We start from the raw sequence: 12,685 nt of genomic DNA on the forward strand, positions 1-12,685 counted from the left end.
TGGATGTTCTAGACTTGGACAAATGTAAGACAAAAACATTTACAAATGTGTTTATACGTTAGACATATTTTTAAGCCAATCACTGTACCAGGTTTTGGGGAAAGCAGTTATAAGCAAGGTAGACTGAACCCCACCCCTCTATAGAAGGGGCAGGACAATTAAACATACCCTCTGATGAAGAGCTCCAGGGCAATGAATGCATACGTACTGTGTTCCTCAGCAATCACCCTGGACAATGGACTTTAGTACTCTGTTGTTTTTCAGTCACTAAGTTGTATCCAACTCTTTGAGACCCCATGGACTGTAGCCCACCAGGGTCTTTTGTCCCCAGAATTCTCCAGGCAAGAATACTGGAGTGGGAAGCCATTCCCTTCTCCAGGGGATCTTCCCAATCCAGGGACCAAACCCAGGTCTCCTGCATTGCAGCCAGGTTCTTTACCGTGTGAGTCACATATTAGAAACAAAGTACTTAGAACTAGCCATGAAGTAGAAAACACTGGGAGTATTTGCAACAGAGGAAATCCATCACATAGAAAGAGTTACATAAGGAATGACAGAATGTGGTAAATAAAATGAGAGGGAAGGAACCCAGAAATGAGCTACCCAGAAAGAGCAGGAAGCCACTACCACCCTTGGGTGGGAGGGACTCAGTGCCAGGGTCCTGGGCCCCAGAGCAGGAATACTTGACCTAAACTGGGGGAAAGAGTGGGGATCTCAGGAGGGCTTCCTGAGGGAAGTGGTATCTAGGCTGAGACCTGAAGGATGAGTAGAAGTTAGCAATGTGAAGATGAGAGAGACTGTTTGAAGCAGAGGAAACAGCTTATGTGAAGATTCAGAGGTGAGAGAGAGCATGAGATCGTGAAGAAATAAAAGTTCAGCAGAGATGGAACCCAGACCCTTAGATTGTTGAGAGACAAGAATGAACCTGAAAATGTAGGTAGAAGGTAAATGCAGACTCCATAATGTTAAAGAATATTTATATAAGGACAGCAAAAAGCCTTTGAGACATGCGTATTACAGGGATTACCTTCTCAAGAATAGGCTGGAGGATTGCAGAAGCAGTAGAAAATGACTTGGAGAATTTGTGTCTGTGGAGGTGCGATCACGTAGAGGAGGTTAAAGTGCATTGAGAAGATAGAATTGTCGAGTCTTGATGGGAGACCTGGTGTAAACAGTGAACAGTGAGAGAGAGGGAGGGGATGAGGATTCCAGCTTTCTGATGAAGGCATCTGGATGCACGGTGATGTCATTCACTGAGAAAGGAAATGCCAAGGGAGAGCAGTTTGGGTTTGGCTCATGGATAAGTGTGGGGCATGTTGAGTTGGAAATACCTGTACATTTTCCAAGGACAGAGATCCCGTTAGAACTGGATCCCTGGAGGTGGAGATCCGGGAGTCATCAGATTACATCTTATCATTTTATACATATAAAATGGTTATTTATATAACAGAAATTTTGACAGTAGATGATGTCTCCCTGTTAGAATGGAAGTTGTGACAAAACAAAGGACCCAGCGGGAACCCTGAGGAGAAAGATAGTCCCATGTCTTAGTCCAGGTCCCCAAGAAGCAAAGCCAAAACCAAACCCCACTCTGTTGGAGGGTGTGGGGCACCATAGCAGGGCAGGTAGTATAAGAGAAAGGTAGGAGTAAAGTAAGAAAGGCAAGGGACATTCCTGGTGGTCCAATGCAAGAGGTGCAGGTCAGGGAGCTAACACCCCACAAGCATCTCAGCCAAAAAGCCAAAACATAAAACAGAAGCAATATGGTAACAAATTCAATAAGGAGCTTTAAAATTTTTTGGAAAGGCAGGAAAGCAAACACAATGGAGCATTACCTGGCTGATCCCAGCCCAACAAGAAAATCCATCCTAGTGCTGAGTCATGAGATTCCCATAGAAAGCAGACCGCTGCGTCTGAAAGCTTCTGTCAGTCAGGTTCATAATTTCATCAAATGTCTGAGCCCAGGTTAAAAGAGAGGTATTGAAGGGCCCTATAACTACAGAGTATGCATGCTTTGTTTATAGCACTTATGATAAGTGACCTTTTATTATAATTAGTTGTAAGTGGGACTTCCCTGGGGATCCAGTTGTTAGGACGCCTTGCTTCCACTGCAGGGGGCATGGGTTTTATCCCTGGTGGGAGAACTAAGATCCCTCATGCCACGCAGCCAGAAAAAAAAAAAAAAGAAAGAAAGAAAATTTCTTGAACTGAACAAAAATGAAAATACAACATATCAGCTTAAAAAATTATTAACGAATAACCAAATATAATGATTAGTTATAAGTATTTGTGTCTTTCTGCTTATCTGTCAGTCTTTCATTAAAAAAATAGTAAATTTTTTGAACTTCGAGGTTGAATTAGTGCGCTTCTACTCACAAATAAGGCCAGAGGCAGTTAAACAGAGATTGATTTCTCTAAATGCTGGCAAATGTCAGGTACATGTTGAGTTCCAAATTAGGTGTCAGAAGTGCAGTTGGAGCCCTAATATTATTTTGCTTATTATTTTATTTCATGAACCTGGTCAAGAGGGAACAATATCAGTCCTGGTCTGAGATTTTTGATAAATGTAATATCTTCGTATTTAGATAATGAAAAATTAGCAAGCATATAAGTAACAGTGATGATTGTCTAAAAACAACATTCTCTTTAAATAAAAATTCCTTTTTGCCACGTCTTTCTGCTTTGTATGTTTGTGGGATCTTCATTGAGAACTTATACTCCTCTTCAAACTCACAGAATATCTATGGTAAACAAGGAGATATATATGCTTAGAATCAAAATTCATTTTAAGGTATTTTCTGATTTCCCATCTGTTCCTGCAAAAAATAAATTCTTTTCTGAAAGGATAAGGGAATGTATTTGCAAGGTTAATTTCCTCTGAGAAAAGTGGAGTTTTCAGAACAATTTTAATGTTTTTTTCTTTTTCTCCAATTTATAAGTTAGGATTGAATTTTTATTCACATTTTATATTCATGTTTGCATGATAAAGAGGAGCTCTGTCATTTTTAAATACCTCTTTATCACCTGAATTGCTGAAGGAAGAGCACCAAGGGATAGTGTAGAGTAAGGATTTTAAAATCTCATATTGGATCAACGTCCCTAATTCTCCCATAGTGGAAGTGTTAATTGCTCAGTTGTGTCCAACTCTGCGACCCCATGGACTGTAGCCCTCCAGGCTCCTCTGTTCACAGACTTCCCCAGGCCAGAATACTGGAGTAGGCAGCCATTCCCTTCTCCGGGGGAAATTCAGCACTAATTAGCAGTGGGAGACAACCATCATCCTTGTGGAAGGTTTGGAATGAATACTTTATCACAATTTTCAGCTTTTCGTGGGAACTGAAGAATGCCATCTCATGCTTTTTTTTTTTTTTTTTCAGTGGGATCACCTCTGTAATGAAAGTTTATGCCTTTAATGATAAGAAAAATCATGTGAATTTTCTCATAATAGAGTCAGCATTAGCTTGGCTGACAGGTGACCCAAACCCTCTCTTCTCACTTTGGATCCAGCAGCTTAGTCGAAAGCACTGTTAGGCATATGCTGAACCACTATTATTGCTTCTAGTAGGGTAAGAAAAACCTTTCTTCCAAAAATGGTAGGACAAAACCATCTTTTTTTTTTTTATTTTCAGTCTATCTATTTGCAAAATAGTTCTGAGGCTGTTTGAAAAATCCTCATTTGAATTTTCTTTTCAATCTCCTTTTAGGTTTTTAAATTTATTTACGTCTGTGATCCATTTTTTAGTTAATCTTTTGCATATGGTGCAAAGTACAATCAGTTGTTTTGCTGTTTTGTTTTTGTTTTGTGCAGAGGTACACAAATTTTTTCTAGGCCACACAGCATGTGGGATCTTAGTTCGCCTCACCAAGGATCGAACCCACATCGTCTGCATTGGAAGGCAAAGTCTTAACTACTGGACCACCTGGGAAATCCCTCTGAGGATGCTTTAAAGAGGGTCGTTGTGTGAGATAATGAGGAGTGGCTGGTAGCTGCCAATCCCCATTTCCCATTTCTAAAATTGCTAATAGAAGGCAGGAAATGTGGGGCATTACACTACCATTCTGGGGGCCAATTCCTACATGCCAGACCCCTGTCAAGCACCACATACATGTTACCTTTTATTCCACATAGCATGTGGAGAAAGGTAGGATTATTATTGTACCACTTTTTCAAGAGAATGAAACTGAGTCACAGGTTCTTAAGAGAGGTCAAATTCGAAGCAACCCTGCACACGTGCATAGGCACAAGACTTTTGGCTGTGGCAGCTCTACCCCAGTGAGAGTTGAGCACGAAGGTGGCACAGCTGCTTGGCTTGTGGGAACCCTGGCGGTGTGCAGGGACATGGGCTGCCTCTGCTGCAGGAGTTATGGCCCTATCAGAGTCTTTTTTCGAGCCTCTTGTAGCTGGCAATCAGAAAGCCTCTTTGGCCAGTCTTTCTCCATAGCTCCCCTGATTCAGTCACTTAGAGGGCTTCCTTGCCTGGGGTCCTTCTCTGTTGTTCAGCACATCAGGCACATAAAAGGCCCCCACAGCCCCCCCACTGGGGTCCTACTCTGTAGATCGGCATGTCAAGCAGTTAAAGGGGCACCCTGGGTGGGCTCCTACTCTGTAGGTCAGTGCATCAGGCATTTGATGGTCCAGCCTCTCTATTGTTCAGTTGCAATGCTGGAGTGTGGAGAGAGAGAGGATATGGTGATGGCTCCACTCCCTTTGCATGACTCATTAGTATCACCTTGCTTCCATGGCTGCTGGGTTTTCTGCCACAGGCATTTCCCACCACGATCTCCTTCTTCACATCCCCTTAATCCTTCTCTCCGCGGTCAACAGCAGCCCTCGCCCAGGCATTGCTCCACAATCCCTAAACTTCAGCTCCCAGCCACTGCGCGGTTAGGGTATGTATAGCTGCAGCTTGGACTGTCTGATTCTCTTTCCATTTAGGCTGCCACAGATCAGCTGTTTCACTCTTAAATGTTTCTCCTCTGACTCAGACAATGGCCCCGATATGGGGATGGGTCCCCTGCTTCAGTTCCCTCACCCACCGAGGGCAGGTCCAGTCCTACTAACACTCCTGTTTCTCCCCTTAGTTCCTTTACCCTACCGAGTTTTGTGTGGGTGTATATATTCTTTTCTGCTGGTCAGGTACTCCTGTCTGCCCTCAGCTGGGGTTCTGCATGCGCTTCTGAGTCTGAAAGTGTGTTCCTGATGTATGTGTGGAGAGAGATGTACTCCACATTCACCTACTCCTCTGCCATCTTGTTCTCTGTTCAAGATTTAGTTTTAAAGCAGAATTTAGAGGGAATTTAAAAGCCTCAGTACCAACTGAGAAAATAAAACTTTCTCACATCCCACTTCACCATGCAGTAAAACTCTTAATGGTGATGACCAAATCAAAAACACGGCTATAAAAAAATTAAGATCTACAAACAATTTAGAGTAGTGTCGAGAAATGCCTTTCGACTGGGTCAAAGGGGTTCTAAGAAATTCAAATAAATGTTTTAATGTTTTCCCCAAGCAGAAGAGCCACCAGCTTCCATTTAGAGGCACTAATATTGTTCAGATTGCATGAGGACATTTAGACTCTCAAAATTTCACTAGCAGAAAGCAAATTGAGATAGCCACTCACCTACAACAATGGCCTTTTTTATTTTTTCTTTTTGAAAGTGGGGGACATTTCAGAGAAGGAATCAAAAGCCCAAGGAATAGAACCAACAGCTCCAGAGAGCAATGGATCAGGAAGCCTGTGATTCATTGGGAGTAGCTACTAGGGTGTGATGTATCTATATAGAGCATGGTACAGGGCAGTATGGCATTATGTAATCTATTTAGCGATGCTGCTGTCTGGCCTGAGGGTGAGGACAGAGTTGGCCCTGTGGTGGGCTACATGCTCTCTGGCTGGCCGAGTACCTCAGGGGAGGTCCGCCTGCTTCAGCTGAACTGACGCCACCTCAGGGTTTGGGGACAACATGGTTTCCTGATAGAGCGCAGAAGAAGAGATCACGTGACCTGGCCTTTAGGTAAGGTTTCAGTGCTAATTGGGTGATAGACACTTTTCTTCTCTTCTTTCTATTAAAGCAAAAGAATTGATCTTCTGGCCAAACCTCACAAAGATGTAGTGAAAGTTAATGGAGACTATCTGGAGCAATTTCGGAGGGAAACACCGTAGAGATTATAGTTAGTTTTACAATCTATAATTAAGTCTATAAATAGTGAGGAGATATCCACACCTGAATTACACATTTTAAAATGATGCTTCATTAAAAAAAAAAAATCTCTAAAGAAAAAGAAGACCAATTACTGGATCATATTTATAGAGATGATGAGCTGGAAAATACAAAGGTCATGGCCTTGGATGCAACATTAACCTTGGGTTCTCCAGTGAGATAACAAAGCTGCTGGTGAAGGATAATCTACATAGAAGATACTCTGGACTAAAGGCAAAAGATCCTTAAACTGTAACTCACAAAGAAAAAGTATGAAGGGTATTCCCAGACTAAAGGATTTGGGGCTTAATACAATTCTGGATAGGGGGATTTCGTGAGAAAATATTAAATTATGAGAGCCTTGAGAAATTTTGGGGAATCCCTTTCCTTAAACATCCTCTTACATTTTTCCAGTCCGTGTTCTTCAATCTAGACAAGAATACGATGGTGTGGGAGCACAGCTAGGGCAGAAGAGGGTGGGACATATCGGGAGAGTAGCTTAGAAGCAGCAGCAGCATTGACATATACTGGCTCAGTAAAAAATCTGCCTGCAGCACAGGAGACATGGGTTGGATCCCTGGATCATGAAGATCCTCTGGAGAAGGGAATGGCAACCCACTCTAGTATTCCTGCCTGGAGAACCCCATGAACAGAAGTACAGTCCAGGGGGTCACAAAGCATTGGACACGACTGAGTTACTAACACTTTCACGTGTAAAATACATAGCTAATTGGGAAGCTTCTGTATAACACAGGAAGCTCAGGTCCTGAGAGCTGTATAACAACTCACAGTTAGACAGCTGTGTATCAGCTATACAGTGTAACTGTGTAACAGTTACATCTCAGCTAGCTGTGATGACCTAGAAAGGTGGGATGGAAGGGGATATGTGTAGATTCACGTTGTAGCACAGCAGAAATCAACACAACATTATAAAGCAATTATCTTCTAATTTAAAGCCAAAAGAAAAAAATAAAAGATGCTGTGAAACTGTGGGATTAACACGGGCATCCACACAGCAGTCCAGAGCCCATTCAGTCATTGCCTTCTCAGGACACTTTCACACTGTGATCCTCTGAGCCTTGGAATTTTTCTTTTTTGGCCTTTCCCATTCAATTGCTCCAGTCGAACTCTACTAAGAACAGTAGAATGGAGCACATTTGAGTGTCAAATGTATGTTTAATGTTACTAGCTTTTTCAGGCCAGTTCAGTTCAGCCGCTCAGTTGTGTCCAACTCTTTGCGACCCCATGAATCACAGCACGCCAGCCTCCCTGTCCATCACCAACTCCCGGAGTTCACTCAAACTCATGTCCATCAAGCTGGTGATGCCATTGAGTCATCTCATTCTCTGATGTCCCCATCAGCTCTCGCCCCCAATCCCTCCCAGCATCTCAGTCTTTTACAGTGAGTCAACTCATCACATGAGGTGGCCGAAGTATTGGAGTTTCAGCTTTACCATCAGTCTTTCCAATGAACACCCAGGATTGAGTGCCTCTAGAATGGACTGGTTGGATCTCCTTGCAGTATAAGGGACTCTCAAGAGACTTCTCCAACACCACAGTTCAAAAGCATCCATTCTTCGGCAATCACCTTTCTTCACAGTCCAACTCTCACATCCATACGTGACCACGGGAAAAACCATAGCCTTGACTAGACAGACCTTGGTTGCCAAAGTAATGTCTCTGCTTTTTAATATGCTATCTAGGTTGGTCATAAATTTCCTTCCAAGGAGTAAGCGTCTTTTAATTTCATGGCTGCAATCAGCATCCGCAGTGATTTTGGAGCCCCAAAAAATAAAGTCTGACACTGTTTCCACTGTTTTTCCATCTATTTCCATGAAGCGATGGGACCAGATGCCACGATCTTCGTTTTCTGAATGTTGAGCTTCAAGCCAAATTTTTCACTCTCCTCTTTCACTTTCATCAAGAGGCTTTTGAGTTCCTCTTCACTTTCTGCCATAAGGGTGGTATCATCTGCATATCTGAGGTTATTGATATTTCTTCCGGCAATCTTGATTCCAGCTTGTGCTTCTTCCAGCCCAGCGTTCCTCATGATGTACTCTTCATGTAAGTTAAATAAACAAGGTGACTATATACAACCTTGACGTACTCCTTTTCCTATTTGGAACCAGTCTGTTGTTCCATGTACAGGTCTGACTGTTGCTTCCTGACCTGCATACAGGTTTCTCAGGAGGCAGGTCAGGTGGTCTGGTATTCCCATCTCTTTAAGAATTTTCCACAGTTTATTGTGATCCACACAGTCAAAGGCTTTGGCATAGTCAATGAAGCAGAAATAGATGTTTTTCTGGAACTCTCTTGCTTTCTCCATGATCCAGTGGATGTTGGCAATTTGATCTCTGGTGCCTCTGACTTTTCTAAAACCTGTTTGAACATCTGGAAGTTCATGGTTCACGTATTGCTGAAGCCTGGCTTGGAGAATTTTGAACATGACTTTACTAGCGTGTGAGATGAGTGCAATTGTGTGGTAGTTTGAGCATTCTTTGGCATTGCCTTTCTTTGGAATTTGAATGAAGACTGACCTTTTCCAGTCCTGTGGCCACTGCTGAGTTTTCCAAATTTGCTGGCATATTGAGTGCAGCACTTTCACAGCATCATCTTTCAGGATTTGAAACAGTTCAAGTGGAATTCCATCACCTCCACTAGCTTTGTTCGTAGTGATGCTCTGTAAGGCCCACTTGAGTTCACATTCCAAGATGTCTGGCTCCAGGTGAGTGATCATGCCATCGTGATTATCTTGGTTGTGAAGATCTTTTTTGTACAGTTCTTCTGTGTATTCTTGCCACCTCTTCTTAATATCTTCTGCTTCTGTTAGGTCCATACCATTTCTGTCCTTTATCGAGCCCATCTTTGCATGAAATGTTCCCTTGATATCTCTAATTTTCTTGAAGAGATCTCTCGTTTTTCCTATTCTGTTGTTTTCCTCTATTTCTTTGCATTGATCGCTGAGGAAGGCTTTCTTATCTCTCCTTGCTATTCTTTGGAACTCTGCATTCAGATGCTTATATCTTTCCTTTTATCCTTTGCTTTTCACATCTCTTCTTTTCACAGCAGTTTGTAAGGCCTCCTCAGACTGCCATTTTGCTTTTTTGCATTTCTTTTCCATGGGGATGGTCTTGCTCCCTGTCTCCTGTACAAGGTCACGAACCTCCGTCCATAGTTCATCAGGCACTCTATCTATCAGACACCGGCTCTGGCGGCGCAGACACAAGAGACACCAGCTCCGGTGCAACCGACCACGCGCAGAAGCATGGCCAAGAGGAGCTACCCCACATCCAAGGTAAGGTACAGCAGCTGCGCTTTGCTGGAACAGCTGTGAAGAGATATTCCACGACCAAGGTAAGAGAAACCCAAATAAGACAGTAGGTATTGCGAGGGGGCATCAGAGAGCAGACACACTGAAATCATAATCACAGAAAACTAGTCGATCTGATCACATGGACCACTGCCCTGTCTAACTCAGTGAAACTAAGCCATGCTGTGTGGGGCCACCCAAGACGGACGGGTCACGGTGGAGAGGTCTGACAGAATGTGGTCCACTGGAGAAGGGAATGGCAAACCACTTCAGTATACTTGCCTTGAGAACCCCATGAACAGTATGAAAAGGCAAAATGATAGGATACTGAATGAAGAATTCCCCAGGTCGGTAGGTACCCCGTATGCTACTGGAGATCAGTGGAGAAATAACTCCAGAAAGAATGAAGGGATGGAGCCAAAGCAAAACAAATACCCTGTTGTGGATGTGACCGGTGATAGAAGCAAGGTCCGATGCTGCAAAGAGCAATATTGCATAGGAACCTGGAATGTTAGGTCCATGAATCAAGACAAATTGGAAATGGTCAAACAGGAGATGGCAAGAGTGAATGTAGACATTCTAGGAATCAGTGAATTAAAATGGACTGGAATGGGTGAATTTAACTCAGATGACCATTATATCTACTACTGTGGGCAGGAATCCCTTACAAGAAATGGAGTAGCCATCATGGTCAACAAAAGAGTCCGAAATGCAGTACTTGGATGCAATCTTAAAAACGATAGAATGATTTCTGTTCGTTTTCAAGGCAAACCATTCAATATTAGAGTAATCCAAGCCTATGCCCCAACCAGTAATGCTGAAGAAGCCGAAGTTGAATGGTTCTATGAAGACCTACAAGACCTTTTAGAACTAACACCCAAAAAAGATGTCCTTTTCATTATAAGGGACTGAAATGCAAAAGTAGGATGTCAAGAAACACCTGGAGTAACAGGCAAATTTGGCCTTAGATCATGGAATGAAGCAGGGCAAAGGCTAATAGAGTTTTGCCAAGGGAACGCACTGGTCATAGCAAACACCCTCTTCCAACAACACAAGAGAAGACTCTACACATGGACATCACCAGATGGTCAACACCGAAATCAGATTGATTATATTCTTTGCAGCCAAAGATGGAGAAGGTCTATACAGTTAGCAAAAACAAGACCAGGAGCTGACTGTGGCTCAGATAATGAACTCCTTATTGCCAAATTCAGACTTAAATTGAAGAAAATAAGATTCAGATATGACCTAAATCAAATCACCATGATTATAGTAGCTTTTTCAGTTCAGTTAACTTCAGTTCAGTCATTCAGTCGTGTCCAACTCTCCGCGACCCCATGAATCACAGGACACCAGGCCTCCCTGTCCATCACCAACTCACGGAGTTCACTTAAACTCATGTCCACAGAGTTGGTGATGCCATCCAGCCATCTCATTCTCTGTCGTCCCCTTCTCCTCCCGCCCCCAACCTTTCCCAGAATCAGAGTCTTTTCCAGTGAGTCAACTCGTCACATGAGGTGGCCAAAGTATTGCAGTTTCAGCTTTAGCATCAGTCCTTCCAGTGAACACCCAGGATTGATCTCCTTTAGAATGGACTGGTTGGATCTCCTTGCAGTCCAAGGGACTCTCAAGAGACTTCTCCAACACCACAGTTCAAAAGCATCCATTCTTCGGCTATCAGCTTTCTTCACAGTCCAACTCTCACATCCATACATGACCACGGGAAAAACCATAGCCTTGACTAGATGGACCTTGGTTGGCAAAGTAACGTCTCTGCTTTTTAATATACTATCTAGGTTGGTCATAACTTTCCTTCCAAGGAGGAAGCGTCTTTTAATTTCATGGCTGCAGTCACCATCTGCAGTGATTTTGGAGCCCAAAAATATAAAGTCTGACACTGTTTCCACTGTTTTTCCATCTATTTCCCATGAAGTGATGGGACCAGATGCCATGATCTTTGTTTTCTGAATGTTGAGCTTCAAGCCAACTTTTTCACTCTCCTCTTTCACTTTCATCAAGAGGCTTTTGAGTTCCTCTTCACTTTCTGCCATAAGGGTAGTGTCATCTGTATATCTGAGGTTATTGATATTTCTCCCAGCAATCTTGATTCCAGCTTGTGCTTCTTCCAGTCCAGCGTTCCTCATGATGTACTCTGCATATAAGTTAAATAAGCAAGGTGACAATATACAGCCTTGACGTAGTCCTTTTCCTATTTGGAACCAATCTGTTGTTCCATGTACAGTTCTAACTGTTGCTTCCTGACTTGCATACAGGTTTCTCAAGAGGCAGGTCAGGTGGTCTGGTATTCCCATCTCTTTCAGATAGGAAACTGCAATTTCTGGTGTCTTCTGTGCTACACAGGAGCCCGGGCCGGCTGAGGAGCATTAAGTCAGCCCCTCCCTGTCCAAACACTCTGAGCTGCCATTTCCTTGAAATAAGTATTTCTTCTAGTGTGTGCTAAGTCACTTCAATTATGTCCAACTCTGTGCGACCCTATGGATTGTAGCCCACCAGTCTCCTCTGTCCATGGGATTTTCCAGGCAAGAATACTGGAGTGGGTTGCCATGCCCTTCTCCAGAGGTTCTTCCCCACTTCTCCTGCATCTCTTGCTTTGGGAGCCAGGTTCTTTACCACTAGCGCCACCTGGGAAGCCGTATCAATAATTCCTAAAGTAGTTGTAACTGAGTCCATGTTCCTACCCTTTATATTCCCTTTCTTTTTGTAAAAGTTAAAAAATAGAAAACTTAATCAAAATAGGAGTGGTTCCAAACTGGGAAAGGAGTAGGTCAAGGCTGTATGTTGTCACCTTGCTTATTTAACTTTTATGCAGAGTACTTCATGTGAAATGCCGGGCTGGATGAAGCACAGGCTGGAATCAAGATTGCAGGGAGAAATATCAATACCCTCAGATATGCAGATGACACCACCCTTATGGCAGAAAGTGAAGAGAAACTAAAAAGACTCTTCATGAAAGTGAAAGAGGAAAGTGAAAAAGCTGACTTAAAACTCAACATTTAGAAAACTAAGATCATGGCATCCAGTCCCATCACTTCATGGCAAGTATATGGGGAAACAATGGAAACAGTGACAGACTTTATTTTCTTGAGCTCCAAAGTCACTGCAGATGGTGACTGCAGCCAGGAAATTAAAAAACACTTGCTCCTTGGAAGAAAAGCT

General features: G+C 43.0%; 1 pseudogene; it reads left to right on the plus strand.

Moving 5' to 3' along the window:
• LOC129560015 (glycoprotein-N-acetylgalactosamine 3-beta-galactosyltransferase 1-like) overlaps positions 1-6,161 on the plus strand; it is a 28,467-nt pseudogene extending 22,306 nt beyond the window's left edge.
• The last annotated feature ends 6,524 nt before the right edge of the window (positions 6,162-12,685 follow it).

Source organism: Moschus berezovskii, chromosome 16 (genome assembly GCF_049115385.1).
Source record: "Moschus berezovskii isolate FMDL1 chromosome 16, NW_MosBer_1.0, whole genome shotgun sequence".
Lineage (NCBI taxonomy): Eukaryota > Metazoa > Chordata > Mammalia > Artiodactyla > Moschidae > Moschus > Moschus berezovskii.